The sequence below is a fragment of the Mustela lutreola genome, chromosome 16 (assembly GCF_030435805.1).
Source record: "Mustela lutreola isolate mMusLut2 chromosome 16, mMusLut2.pri, whole genome shotgun sequence".
NCBI classification, from domain to species: Eukaryota; Metazoa; Chordata; class Mammalia; order Carnivora; family Mustelidae; genus Mustela; species Mustela lutreola.
The window spans coordinates 52,260,723-52,276,301 of record NC_081305.1 but is presented as its reverse complement, the minus strand read 5'-3'; the positions used below and the strand labels follow the sequence as shown (position 1 = coordinate 52,276,301).

The 15,579-nt window shown below is 43.9% G+C and overlaps 1 long non-coding RNA gene across 6 annotated transcripts in view; it reads right to left on the bottom strand.

Moving 5' to 3' along the window:
• Positions 1 to 10,155, bottom strand: part of LOC131817405 (uncharacterized) — a 30,938-nt gene extending 20,783 nt beyond the window's left edge. For 4 of the 6 annotated variants that reach the window (XR_009348493.1, XR_009348495.1, XR_009348492.1 and 1 more), the window contains exons 1-3: positions 10,095 to 10,155; positions 5,858 to 5,983; positions 5,053 to 5,148 (exon numbers count right to left, since the gene is read on the bottom strand). This is a non-coding gene — a long non-coding RNA (uncharacterized LOC131817405). The other 2 variants (XR_009348497.1, XR_009348496.1) reach the window with 2 other exon arrangements.
• Between the last annotated feature and the right edge of the window lie 5,424 nt (positions 10,156 to 15,579).

The window sequence follows — 15,579 nt, the reverse complement described above, 5'->3', positions numbered from 1 at the left end:
GGGAAAGTCAGCTGTGATGTCTCCATCACCAAAATAGAGATGAGACAGAAGAACTGGACAGGATTTGAGAAGAAAGGAAGTACAATTTTCTTTCTAGATTCAGAGTCAGTAGTGTAGCCTTGGACAGGGGTCCTCTCCCCAGATGAAGAATTCAGGCCAATGTTTCAGCCTAGATCTGTTTCATCTCTTCCATTGGGCTGCTCTATCACTCCTAACAGACCACTGTGTTCTGCTTATGTTAGAACAACCAGTCAGCACCCAGCCGTGTTCCATCTGTTTCCTTCAAATATATGTTAAAAAAAGAAAAAGAAAAAGAAAAACAAATACCATGATTTATGAAGTCTCCATGTTTTTACATGTTTTTAAGTGCTGACACTGAAATGACCAACATGGATGACATCACTTCCTGGAAGGGACAAGAACAACTAAGGAACTCTTACTTCTCCAATTGCAAAGGAAGGACTGAAGTCTCAATTTAACTAAAGGAATTTATAATGCCCCCTGGAGAATTGCTCTCACATTTATATTAAATTTGAATACCATGTCATTCCATGGAAACTCTTGTTAAAATCCCTACCAAGGTAGCTAAGCAACACGTCAACACAGGAATAAGGAAAACAGAGTAGATCCTACAGGAATAAAACCCAGTTATGTAAGAGACGATTCTAAGATACATGAGTTGTAGTAAGCATAAATTCAATACAATACAGAAAAAACTATTTCTATTACAAATCTAGAATATCTTTACTTGCTAGGAAATCATCAGTTTTCAAACTTGGAAATGACCTGGTTTGAACTAAGGTTCCTTTTCCTTCTGAAGATATAGGTACACACACGTATGTATGTACACATGCTTCTTCGTACTTAGTCCTAGGACTTCAAAATCTATCTTTTAGCTTAATATGACACATCGCATTTTGTGCATATCAAAACCCTAAAACTCTCCTTGTGTTTTCTATGCTCACAAAACAAGAGGAGAAACGTACAGTGTAAAATTTGATCAATAGTCCTTGAGAATTGTGTAGCTGTGGCTTCTCATTATATTTGTAGTGACTTTGTTCAATTAGCGATCAGTAGGTAGAACCCCTGGGTGTTAGATGGTGAGCCATGGCTCAGGACAAGAAAAAGAAACTAACATTTACAAAAACCATTCATGACAGTCCTTATCAAAATCGTAGTAATAAATAAAATCTTCTAATTTGGAAATAGAGAAATACACTCAAAACCATTCTGTGAGGTTAGCAGTACCCTGACAGCAAAGCAGTATAAACAAAAGATAAAAGGCTAGTTTATCTGATGAAACTTCTGCTACTCTGGCTTTCTTTGGAAACCCATCTACATATATAAAATAGAGTCAAAGGGAAAAAAACGAATCACACAAAAATAATCATCTCTCTCTAGAGATCCATCTGCCCCTGAATCCTTTCAGGTCTACTAACAAATACATCCAACCACTGAATAATGTGCTTTTCATCAATAACAGTCCACTTATACATAGAGGAGTTTGCTTGATATAAATCCAGTGCACTACAATAAATGTCTTTTCATTATGATTGCCTTCATATTTTATTTCTTCAAATTACTTCCTTATAAAACTATGGTATATACAGCAGACCTCATACAAAGAATGGGACGACTCATGACATGTCGTAATTAACCCACCCAACACCACAGATGGAGAGAGACTTTTAAAACACAATGACAGGGGCGCCTGGGTGGCTCAGTGGGTTAAGCCTCTGCCTTCGGCTCAGGTCATGATCCCAGGGTCCAGGGATCAAGCCCCGCATCAGGCTCTCTGCTCAGCGGGAAGCCTGCTTCTTCTTCTCTCTTCTGCCTGCCTCTCTGACTACTTGTGATCTCGCTCTGTCAAATAAATAAATAAAATCTTAAAAAAAAAAATGACAGGGGCACCTGGGTGGCTCAGTGAGCTAAGCCCCTGCCTTTGGCCTAGGTCATGATTTCAGGGTCCTGGGATGGAGCCCCAAATCCAGCTCTCTGCTCAGCAGGGAGCCTGTTTCCCCTCCCTACCTGCCTCTTTGCCTACTTGTGATTTCTGTCAAATAAATAAATCTAAAAAGGAACACAATGGCAAACCCACTTCATCTTGTGCAAGAGCTCCTAGAAAATAACTAGGAGGATTCTCAGCAGTCCGAACAGCAAAGGGCCCAGCATAACGTACTCAGGTACTCAAAGATTGAAAAATAGCCACCAACAATACTTTACCTAGCAAAATTCTTTTCCACAGAGGTGGAAACAAAGACATTCCCAAGTAAAAACCCCTCTAATCTTACCAGTAGATCTGTCCTACAAGAACCATTAAAAGAAGTCTTTCTAGATGACATAAAAGGATTCTACCCAGAAACTGCAAACACATGAGAACACAGAGCTCTCCACTGAACATAAATATGTAGACAATTACACAAACCTTCTGTGCTGTAATGAGATACCAGTCATGTTTATTTCTGCTTCAGAGCTTTGTTTTGAAAAAAAAAAAAAATCACAAATGTAGGTCATAAAGTATACAACATAAAAGAATGTGTGATGTCGGTAACAAAGTTGGGAGGATTGCAGGGGTGGAGACAGGAAGAAGAGTTTTCTGTATAATTGATACTGAGTTTTTAAAAAGGTTTGTTTCAGGGCACCTGGGTAGCTCAGTCAGTTGAGCCTCTGCCTTCAGTTCAGTTCAGGGTCTCAGGGTCCTGGGATAGAGACCCACCCCAGGCTCTCTGCTCAGTGGGGAGCCTACTTCCCCCTCTCTCCCTGCCTACCTCTCTGCACTTGTGGTCTCTCCCTGTGTCAAATAAATAAATAAAATATTTAAAAAATAAAAATAAAAGGTTCATTTTAGAGCTAAGTTGTTTTAATAAATCTCTAATGTAACTGCAATGAAAATACTCATAGAAGATACCTAACTCAATGACAAAGGTACCAAGACATATCATGGGTATTAATCCTACAATTAATCAAAGTATATCTTTTTATTTCATACCAAAATATGATACATAAGTATAAAATGTTTGAAAATTACTCTGAATTCACAAAAGTCTTTCTCTCATGCAGAGAATAAAAATTCACCCACAAATTCATGAAGAAATTAATTCTATGTGGATGACAACTCATGTAGATATGGTACAACATTCACTGACCACTCGCCAAGGAGAAAAAAGTAAGGGTGACATAGTATGTATGTGCGACATACAACCTAAAGACAAAAATACACATAATTTACCAGCACCAGCAAAAAGCATAAAGCTCATTCTTTTTTGTTATACTCACATGGTCTTGAAATATGCCGAAATATTCCAAACTGAAAATTCTCTTCCTCTAACAACCTGCACAGATAAAACCCAACCCATACCTAGCTAATGTCATGGAATGAGCCAGACAAGGAAGCACATTCTTAAGAAATTACCAAACCAGAATAAGCAAAAACTCAACCCACAAAATTCTAAATAAAACACTGATGTATGACAGAAAAGGAAAACTTGTATATTTCCATAATTTTGAACTGTGTCCATATACCCATGAAAAACAAGCAACTGATTGGCATGTCTTCATGAACTATAATGTCATAAAGAATTCTCATTAAAAGCAATCATAAACAGCTGTAAATGAAAACTTTATGAACACTTAAAAAGCTTGAAGGACGTGTATTATGGTATTAATATATTCATTCTCCTCCACAGAATGTAACCCTATAGTCCATTTCGTTAAGACAGAGGAAATGAACATCTTCATTTCTGAATAAATAAACATCATAGATGTTGAAAATATGTGGAGAGACTCTGTATATGAAATTAATATTTGGGATTAAATTCTGATACATTCTGAGGAAAGTAGAAGAAAAAGCTCATGATTAATTTCCCATAAAGCAACACTGCATTACTGAGCACAAGGATTTTTCAAACATGGAGGTCTGAGGTACCTGGGGGCTCAGTCAGTTAAGCATCTTCCTTCAGTTCAGGTCATGAGCTCAGGGTACTGGGATCCAACCCCACACTGGGCCTCCTGCTCAGCAGGGACTGGGCATCTCCCTCTCCTTTTGCCCTTCCCCTCCGTACTCATTTTCTTTCTCTCTCTCTCTCTCTCTGTCTCAAAAAAATGAAATTTTTAAACACACTATATGGGAATATTACTAATTGTATAACTCACTTCTTATAAAGCACATGCCCATGTCGTATCAGGACATTTGATGTAAAAAATTCAAAGATAAACCTCATAAAACTAATTAGAAAATGAATACACACATGACAAAGTCACAAGAAGTTCACAGAACAATCATACAATGATGCGATTATTTAAAAATAAGGTAATAAATGACAATTTATTAAGACTAAGATTAAAGCCTCCATAACATTAGAAAGCATAAGCCAGAAAACATTAAAAATCTGTCTCCATGGGACACCTGGGTGGCTCAGTTGGTTAAGCAGCTGCCTTCGGCTCAGGTCATGATCCCAGCGTCCTGGGATCAAGTCCCACGTCAGGCTCCTTGCTCAGCATGGAGCCTGCTTCTCCCTCTGCCTCTGCCTGCCATTCTGTCTGCCTGTGCTCTCTCTCTCTCCCCCCCTCTCTCTCTGATAAATAAATAAAATCTAAAAAAAAAAAAAAAAAAATCTGTCTCCAGTGTTCCAGGAATTTCCCCACCAAACCCCAGTGTGCATACAACTACCCTGACTTTCTTGTCCCATAATGAAAACCCGAACTGACAAAGGCCATGGTGTACAGGTCCTCAGAAATAGGATGACCTCTCCTGGGCCCTCACAAGAATAGAAAGCTCTCAGATTATGAAGGTCCTCCCCCTCAAAGGAGAGTGTCCTGGCTCTCCCTATGGACGTGATGGACCATCACTGGAGCTGAAGGGGTACCCCTAGAGAATACAAGAAGTTGATAAGGTTGGAGAGCAGACTGTTTCTCTTGGAAAGAGAGAGACATTAAACTAGGCAAGTCTCCAACTGACATTCATTCAAGGAGAGCTACTAGAACCACTGCTCAACCCTCCTCCTTCAGACTTGGACCTCTCCTCTGTCATCTGCCTCATTCATTCACACCTACCTGAAGGGAAGCTTCCAGTCTCCTTTCTGTTCCCATCCCAGAGCTGCTTCTCTTGCTCCAAAAACATTATCAGGTCTGGTTTTGACAGAAGGACACCTGTTTATGAGGAAAAAGGAAAATGACTATTGCTGCCAATTCTAACTATCCACCAGTCTTGTGTTCAGGAGAGAAGATACGATATTGTACAATCTTAGAAAATGGTTTCCCAAAAGCTGTTCCCCAACAGTCCCTTTAGAAAACACAGGAGGCAGGGCACCTGGGTGGCTCAGGGTGATAAGCCTCCTCCTTTGGCTTAGGTCATGATCTCAGGGTCCTGGGATCAACCCCCACATCAGGCTCTCTGCTTGGTGGGGAGCCTGCTTCCCCCCGTCTCTCCGCCTGCTTCTCTGCCTACCTGTCATGCTTCTCTGTCAAATAAGTAAATAATGTCTTAAAAAAAAAAAAAAGAATACACAAGAGAAATTTCCATTGTTCACATCCTGACCTACACTTCCAAGTAGCAGACATGATAATAAGAAGGGGAAATTTCAGTTTAAGATGTGAGCAGCACCATTTATGTCACTAAAGGTTGAGAACTGCCACTCACTTACACAAGCAACGATGTTTCCTTGAGGAAGGAGAAGCTAAGGCTGAAAAGGAAACACCATGAAGATTTTTCTCTCCATCTACAAACCCCTACTTATTTCCCTTTCTGCCTGGATCTGAATTCTAGTCATTCCAAGAGAAATCTCCAAAAAGACAGTCTTCACGGGAAGGAATAAAACCCTGAGTAGGGTTTGGGAAATCTGGAAGGAGTCTTCGTCACCCAAGAAGAGGAGGTGTCCGTAGCTCTCCAACATCACATCCCCATACAGTTGTCACTGTGGGAGGTCAGGCATCCCCACTCATCCTTGGAGTATTCTATGGCCACATCCCTGAAGGTCAGCAGTCCCTGTAATAAATGCCACAGTCAAAAGTGGCCATTGACACAGTTCACGATGTATCCTAAGATTAAAGTTGGAGTTAATGTCACCAGTTAGAACCAGATCCAACCTTTCCTTCTCCCTGAGATGCGTGTGGAGTTAAAGAAAAACCTATGGGGCAGAGGGCTGCCTGGTTGAGAACTTTCACTCCCAGGAGTCAACTCTATTGACTACACAGAGGTGACAGCCCTCCTTGCCCAGTGCAAAGTGTTGGAATGTGGGAGAGGAGCCAATGTCAAGAAATTCTAGACATGTTTTGATGTGAAATATTGGGGTTCTGGAGTGAATGATGAAGAAAGTATTGTTGAGATAGCCATGGTACAAACACTGTGGTCCTAACACAAGTGGAGAGGAATGTGAGCAGGGCTGGTTTTATGCTTTCAGGTGGGGAGGGAGTGAGGGATAGCAGGAGGCTCTAAGGAATTTGGAAGCCAGTTTCCAGGACCCTCAGGGCCTCCCAGCTGGTGTTTTGATGAGGCCACTCACTGTTTAATAACACTTTTAGTCTGGAGACCCTCCAGATATCTCTATCAGTGGCCCCAAGCTTGAAGGATGGTGCCTGAGCTACATTTGAGGAATGGAGTTCAAGTTTTCAAAGCAATTTTCGTATGTTAAAGAGGAATTACAGGATCCTGGAGGTCTATTGTTAGGCTAAGGCTGCTTTTTGCATCCAACAAAACATTAACCTTGAGGCAGTTGTGAGTTCCCTGAGGAATGTCCTACTCTGCCTTTCTCAGGTATTTATCAACTGACTGGAAGTTGATGGAGAATTTATCTTATCCACACCTCTTCTGACTTTGTTCTCAGAAACTAAAAGCAAGGGGGATCCAGATAGTTTAGTTGGTTAAGGATCTGCCTTCAGCTCAGGTCATGATCTCAAACTCCTGGGATAGAGCCCTGAGTTGAGCTCCCCACTCAGTGGTAATCTGCTTCTCCCTCTTTCCCTTTCATCACTCTCAAGCACTCTCTCTCTCAGCTGAGAAAACATTTAAAAGGAAGGAAGGAAGGGGCACCTGGGTAGCTCAGTGGGTTGAGCCGCTGCCTTTGGCTCAGGTCATGATCTCAAAGTCCTGGGATCGAGTCCTGCATCGGGCTCTCTGCTCAGCAGGGAGGCTGCTTCCCTCTCTCTCTCTGCCTGCCTCTCCATGTACGTGTGATTTCTCTCTGTCAAATAAATAAAATCTTAAAAAAAAAAAATAAAAGGAAGGAAAGAAAGAATGAACCTACAACAAGAGAAATACAGAATAGTTTACATCTGAAATGCGACAGTTCCTGCATATTCCTCAGTATACAAATAATAGGAGGGAAAATAGGTACATGACAGGGGAAAATCTGGCAGACAGCACCAAGCCAATGAAAGAAGTTCCCATCAGCTGAATGGAAACAAATGTTATCAGCGCCTAATGCACATCAAAGGACACATCATCACTGGTGTTTCCACTGGGCTGAAAACAGGATTTCAGAATATAAATCTGATTTTGGACATACAGTAGCTATACCTAACCAAGTGAATCACTATACGATCTGTAGAGGCTGCTTTTAGGCAAGGAGGCTTGAGCAAAGGAGTGGAGGAACGGCCCCAGTGATCACTTGGCTGAGTCCAGACAGGCCCAGCAGGGGACCCTCCTCAAAACTAGCAAGACCCTAATGAACCAATGGGCTTTTGACAACCAGGTACAGTGAGCAGAAAGGAGCAAGTCCCACAGGTTCCCCAGAACTCCTCACCTTCCTTCTCCCGAAAAGCAATCCCCACACACTGCCCCCTGCAGACAAGCTCTCCTGTGCCCTGCTGCCTGCTGATCTCTTAGGTCTTCAGGAAACTTCCACCACCTTTGTGTGCGCAGCGGAATTCCGGCAGTGCTGCTGCACCGACTTCAGAGCTAATCGTAGACACTCGTCTGGGGCCCCAAGCGACTGAGAGAGACAATACACTGAGACAGCACAGCATCCCTGTGCTAGAAATAGTTAGTTTACTCGTTTCTTTTCTTTGAATTTTTAAGATTTATTTTTATTTTCATCTTCTTTAAAGATTCTATTTATAGGGGCACCTGGATGGCTCAGTCAGTGGGCATCAGCCCAAGACCCAAAGTCCTGGGAATGCCTCCTACATTGGGGCAGTGGGGGAGTGTCTTTGCTCAGCAGGAAGCCTTCTGCCTCTGCCCATAACACATCCTACTTGTGCTCTCACTCTTTTTCTTACCAATAAAGAATTTTTTTTTTTTTTTTACAAAGATTGTATTTATTTTAAAGAGAGCCAAGTGAGAGAGCACAAGCAGGCAGAACAGGAGAAGGAGAGGAAGCAGCAGGATCCCTGCCCACCTGGGAGCCTGATGTGGGGCTGGACCCCAGGACCCTGAGATCAAGACCTAAGGTGGAGGCAGAGGCTTAATCCACTGAGCCACCCAGGTGCCACAATAAGTAAAGTTTTGAAAAAAATATTGTTATTTATTTCAGAGAGCAAGAGAGAGACCACAAACAGGCAGAAAATCAGAGGCAGAGGAAGAAGCAGGATCCCAACCCACCTGGGAGCCTGATGTGGGGCTGGATGTCAGGTCCCCAAGATCATGACCTGACCTGAAGGCAGAAAGCAGACTCTTAACCAACAGAAGCACCCTCAATCCCCAAGACTGATTTATATTTTAGAGGAGATGGGTAAGGGCAGGAAAAGGAGAGAATCTTTAAGCGGACTCCCCTCTGGGCCCAGGGCCAGAAGCAGGGATACCAGTTCAGGATCCTGGGATCCCGACCTGAGCTGCAATCAACAGTCCAACCTTAGTTGACTGAGCCCCCAGGCACACTCCATTAGTGGACTTTAAGTAGAATATCTCTTTCATGTGCTGAAGATGAAGACACTCATGATGAGGGAGCAAGAGGCTGGCTGAGAACGGAGCAAGGGCTGGCGCCTTGCACCCCCTCTCCACCCACTCCCCTTGGTAATATGTGTGACATTTCACAGGCACCCCTGACGGCCCTAAAAGAAGAGCAAATGGTTATCTTGCAGAGATCACAGTCCTGCAAGGCAGGAGTCTCTCTTGGTTTACAAATGTCCTTGAGATTTACTACAAAGAAGTTGTCTTATCAATAGCCCAATTTCCAAGGACACATAACTCAGTTCCTCAAGCCCTAACGTCACCCTCCCCTCCATAAAAAACCGAAGGAGACGGAGGTAGAAGGAAAAGTAAATAAAGTTAAATTTCTTTTAAGACCTAAATCTCACTAACAGGGACGTTTGATAGCAGGAATGTAACATTCCACCAGGAGACTCCCAATTGTCTTTATGTTAGTGCCTCATTAGAGGGAAAGTGGCCTTGGCTTGATAGTAACCAGGCCTTCAATATCCTGATAGTCTTCTTTACCCCAATAGCCCTTCTGAACACCCCTTTGTCCTCACCTACCCAACTCCTGTGTATATAACCAGCCACTCCTCACAGGCCCTGGGCAGCTGCATCTCTGCCTGCCCACGGGTCCTGTCCCCGTGCTCTAATAAACCACCTTTTTGCACCAGAGACGTCTTAAGAATTCTTTCTTTAGCCGTCGGCTCCGAACCTCACCCCACCGAACCTGACTTAGGTTCTGGAACTTCATCACTCACACCTCCTTTCTTAGAGTGAGAAGTTTCCAAGTTTTTCTGGACTCCACTCATCGAGTTTATGTCTGCATTTCTTTACTCCCTGGCTGCACACAGCTGATTGAGAATCCAGAGGAGCCCGAATGAGAGATGATTTCCCTCCCTGACATCCCAGGACCAGATCTCATCAGCCACAGGAATCTCGGACTCAACACCTTCCCCTCTGGATCTGCCACCAATGGAATATTGTCACTCCCTGTGGGACTTTAAATCAAAGTGACAACGGCTGATGCACTATCGAAGCCAGGTTGGGGACACAGGACAGAAGGCTCTGGGACATAGAAAAGCATTCTAAAGAACTAACCATGAGTATCACTTCTGACCACATCTTAAAAATAGGTGAACGCAGAAGCGAGAAGCACTCAGATTCGAGGCATCCACATCTGCAGCTTCTAAACGCGATGGGCTGCAGAGAAACAGAGGACACGGCTCCGCGGGGACACCAGGCTCACCTGAGAACCGGCCATTTCTGCCTTCGCCTCCACCTCTAGATTCCGTCCTCACGAGGGATCTGTGGGAAATCACAGCTGCATCAGGAGAAAATGCCCTGAAATCCAGCAACAGAGCTCCTTCTCCTCACCGCTCGCCCGCGGGTAGGACTCAGAGATGCAGAAAAGGCCCAACTTCCCAGTCCTCTGTGTCCGGAGCAGCTCAGAAACTGTGAGGTCCCAGGAGGAAACCCATCCCTGTGTTTACCTTACCTGCTTTGTGGGGAGGGAAGGGTCCCCTGCCACCGCCACTCACAACTTCAGCATAGGAACCTCGGGCTGCCGGGACCCGACCCTCCCAGACTCACGGAGCAGAAACCCTTTCACCTCCCCAGGACCAAAGCTGCAAATCCACTCTCAGAAAACCAACTAACAGAATCTGAGGGGGAGGCCCGCAGAGGAGACCCTTTCTGAAACTCCACAGGTGATCCTGCTGGGAAGGAACAGGGGAGGTGACCAGGCCAAGCAGGGCAACCAAGGCTGGGGCTGGGAGCCGAGTTCGAGTCCTGCCTTCTCCACCATCAGAGTTTCGGGAGACTGCAGGTTTTGTGGCCCTGACCTGATAAGGCCTCCTTGGCTGGCAAAGCAATGAAGCTAAGGCTGCCCTTGATCCCTGGCTCTGTCTGAACGTTCTATTCTGGGGCTGAAGTGTGGAGGTTCAGTTCACACAACAGAATGACTGTGAGGAGAGGAAAATTTGTTTTTCCTGTGCTGTTCTCAATTCTTCAGCTGGTCTAAGACTTAAAATGATGTAAGACATTTTCAGTAGAGAAAACAATGAAGTTCTTAATTATGAGAATGAGAAAGACATGAGGCACAAAGACAGGTGATTGAAGCTCCTGTGTCACTGACTTAAGAAGGAGGAGGTGGATTTAGAATTTCCAAAGAGGGGATTATATTCAGAGGAGAAAGGAAAGATGAAATATTTATCAAACAATGTTTGTCCCCAAGGAAGGCAACTCTTCTTTTTCTTTTCTTTTCTTTCTTTTTTTTTTTTTTTTGCAGTTTTTTTTTTTTTTTCAGTATTCCAAGATTCATTCTTTATGCACCAAACCCACTGCTCCATGCAATACATGCCCTCCTTAATACCCAACACCAGGCTCACCCAACCCCCCACCCCCCTCCCCTCCATAACTCTCAGTTTGTTTCTCAGAAACTACAGTCTCTCATGCTTCATCTCCCTGTCCAATTTCCTCTAACTCACTTCTCCTCTCCTTCTCCTAATGTTCTCCTACTAATGTCCTTCCTTATGCTCCACAATTAAGTAAAACCACATAATTGGTGCTCTCTGCTTGACTTAGTTCACTCAGCATAATCTTTTCCAGTCCTGTCCATGTTGATACAAAAGTTGGGTATTCATCCTTTCTGATGGAGGCATAATACTCCATTGTACATATGGACCATACCTTCTTCATGCATTCATGTGTTGAAGGTCATCTTAGCTCTGCACATTTGGTGACTGTGGCCATAGCTACTATGAACATTGGGGTACAGTTGGCCCTTTTTTCACTGCATCTGTATCTTTGGGGTAAATATCCAGGAGTGCAATTGTAGGGTCCTAGGGTAGCTCTATTTTTAATTTCTCAAGCAATCTCCACACTGCTTTCCAATGTGGCGCCACCAACTTGCATTCCCACCAGTAGTGTGAGGGCTCCCCTTTTTCCACATCCTCTCCAGCACATGTTGTTTCCTGTCTTGCTAATTTTGGCCATTCTAACTGGTGTAAGGTGGTATCCCAATGTGGTTCTGACTTGAATCTCCCTGATGGCTAATGATGATGAACACTTTTTCATGTGTCTGTTACAGGTGGGCAACTCTCTGTGATATAAACTGTTAATCTCTGGTATCCATGTAGGAAAGAACATTAGGGTTTGAAGCCGATGGCAAGAAAAGATTTCTTGAGATGTCTCTGGTGCAAAAGGTGTTTTATGAAAGCATGGGGACAGGATTGGGGGGAGAAAGAGCTGCACTGTGTCATGAGGCATGGGCCACTATATACTGTCGCCCTCGGCCCACAAGAATGACAATCAGCCTGGTATGGTGTTAATGCTTCATCCGTTTATTTCGTCAATTTCCTTAGCTTATATGCGGCACGGTGACCAATAAGGGGCCAAGCAATGGGGAGAGCCAATGAGAGTCCTGTTACTATGCTGATTAAATTTGAAACAGCCAATGACTATGTCCTCCTAAGGGGAAACCACTGGAAACACTGGTTATTTTACCAAGGCTTCGATTGGAGTGTCTTATTTGTGAGACATGTATGGACTCAGGTAGGACTGAATGGTTCTAAAGAACCGAGGTCGACTTACAAACCCTGGAGCCCTAAAGCCCCTTGGGAATGTTGGCCTGATTCCTTGCTTTCAGATTTTCCAGCAGCCTCACCAGGATAGATATTGTCACTTCCTGGTAGGTATAGGAACCTCAGGGTGTATTGGGGAGCTTGTGAAGAGGGATCTGCCCACATCTACAGGGCCTACAGGCATGTCTGATGGCAAATACTTGACATCTGGTCTGGAGAGGCTACTAGTAGTTCACCCTAGAAATTCCTTCTAAGAAGTTCCAGCAAAGCAGATTCTAAAAGATGTTCATGATGAGTCATTATACTTGCTGAGCTTATGTAGGCCAAGTTTGTGATAATTTAAGGGTAGAAACTGTTCTGGGCAGTGGGGAATAATGTTGATAACAAAGGCAGAAGAAAATTTATTGCACTTCCTTAAAATCAACAGCCCACTGACGAGTCCTTGAAACAGGCAGAGTGACCTTCCTCCAGGGCCTCAACTCCTTGCTTAATATTTTGCCAAGGGCAATAGGCAATTTTAGACCAATCCCAGGATTGGGATCCTGTAAGTCTCCTTTAACATATAAAAACTCCTTTGGAAGCTTCTGTTATCTCTGACCCACAAAATACCTGTTTGCCTTCATCCTCCAAGCTTATGGCCCGCGGATATAAATCTTTTGGGTCTCCTGACTGAGATTTTACTAAGCAGTAAAAAAGACGCTTTCCTAACCACAGCTAGCTCCCTCAAGGTGTTGGAAACCTTGTTTCCAAAATACCTGGGAGGCTTAAGCTATCTGTAACCATCTTGCCACATGAAAGTATATAATGAGCCACTTCTCATGACCCCAGGGCAGCTCTTTCTGCCCACAGGTCCTGTCTTCTGACTTTAGTAAAGTTTTTTTGTTTGTTTGTTTGTTTTTTGTTTTGTTTTGTTTTGTTTTTGCACCAGAGACAGATTGAGAATTCTTTCTTGGCCATCGTTTTTGAGCCCTAATGTCTTTTCTACAGAGAGTTGATACCAGACATTAAACTTTTAAGATCATGGAAAGTTTCCCCAACGGATTGGCAAACCGTTGTTGGATATGCATTTCCTATTTTCTGCGAATATATGTCCCCTGTTTGAAATTCTATATCCTCCCTCCTCATCCTGCCACAGTGGCACAGAAGCTCCAGTCACCTGTCTCTAGCTTCATGTCCTTCCACTTCCCATAATTAAGATTTTTTTTTTTGTATCCTTAAACTGTCTTACATCATTTTCATTATTAACAGGCCAAAGAACTCAGAATGGAGCTAGAAAACCAAGTTTTCCTCTCCTAAATTTACTTCTGTTGTATGACCCGACCTCCACATTTTAGACCCCAAATCTAATGTGAACACGGAGCTGGGGATCAAGAGGAACAGCAGCTTCATCGCTTCGCCGGCGAAGGAGACCTCAGCAGGTCAGGCCGGCAAACCTGCAGTGCATCCGGAGGAAGGGGCTGGAGCTTGTAGGGCAATAGAGAATGTCACCAGTCTCCACAGGAATTTTGTCTATGCTTCCCGCCCTGTTCACCATGTTGTCAGGGCGGAACCAGGTTCCTGAAACAAAGATGGGCTGAGAAGGGGAGAAGGAAGGTTTGCAGAGGGGAGGTTTGGAGGGGAGAGGTAAAGTGTCATTTAGTTTGAACTGGAGTCTCCCTGAAGCATTAATGCAGCCATTTTCATTTCTGTTCAGCTTGATGTTCTGAAGTGATTTCCATTTCAGTCACCAGGACAGCTGTAGGAAGACCACTTCATATGTTCCAGTGAGAAACTTTTTGGTATTTTTTAGAATGGGTAAAATAACAAAAAAAGGCTAAAAGATGAGATTTCATGGAGAATGTTGAGGAATCCAAATTCTCCTATATTGCTGATGGTATGGTAAAAGTACATTCAGTTTGGAATACTGTTTTGGAGTTATATATGAAAATAAATATTTACATAATAAGGGGAGCATTTTGTCCCCCTAAAATATATCTTTGGCCTAAGGATTATATTACACTGGTATTTTAAAGGAAGGGTAAAGGAAAAGATCTGAAACCCAGAATGTTTCCCTTTGGGAGAGACTTTGCACTGATAAGGGAAGACATCACTTGTAAGGGTGCTTCCCTCTGTGTGGCAGAAAGATGGAGGAGGTGTCAGTCTCCAGACTGATCACTGGAGAAGCCATGGAGATAAATGTGGTCACATCCACAGTCTTGGTTTCCCTGCTTTGCGTGCTCTCCTTCCCAGCTGCTTCCCAATAGCATCACTGTGGAGACCAAGAAAAACAAGACTGTACCCACCTCGGGTGTAGCCCTGAGGTAAGTACAGCCATCTTGACAAAGCAAAAGCTGGCTCCTTGCACCCCCTCTCCACCTGCTCTGCTCCCCTCGACAGTATGTGTGAACAAAAGCTTAACTTGCAGAAATCACAATCCTGCAAGACCAGAGTCTCCGTCGGTTTACAAATGTCCTAGGGATTTACAGCAAAGAAAGTTAAGTTTCTTCTAAGCCTAAATCTCTCTAACAAGGACGCTTGATAAGAGGAATGTGGCATTCCACTGATGAAGTCCCAGAACCTAAGTCAGGTTCGGTGGGGTGAGGTTCGGAGCCGACGGCTAAGAAAGAATTCTTAAATGTCTCTGGTGCAAAAAGGTGGTTTATTAAAGCTCGGGGACAGGACCTGTGGGCAGGCGGAGATGCAGCTGCCCCGGGTTGTGAGGGATGGCAGGTTCGGTACCCTGCGGTTGGGGGAAGGTGAGGGGAAGGAAGGTTTCAACGGAATTTTCATATGCTAAAGAGGGCCTACAAGGTGCGAGGATTCCTGAGGCCTACTGGAGGCCTTGCCCTTGTGGCTTGATCAAAGTCTTTAGGCCAGCCATTAACATCAAGATAGTTGGGAGACTTTTTGGTGTGATGTCATAATCCTGCTATCAATTGTCTTTGTTAGTGAGATTTAGGACATTTGTAAGCCAAGGGAGACTCCAGTCTTGCAGGATTGTGATCTCTGCAAGTTAACTATTTGCTTACAGTTCATGGCAGTCAGGGCTGCCTGAGGAATGTAACACATATGACTGGGGGGGAGCCGATGGAGAGGGGGTGCAAGGTGCCAGCTTTTGCTTTGTCTTTAGTCAGCCTCGTGCTCCCTCATCACCACCATGAAACTCCCAGT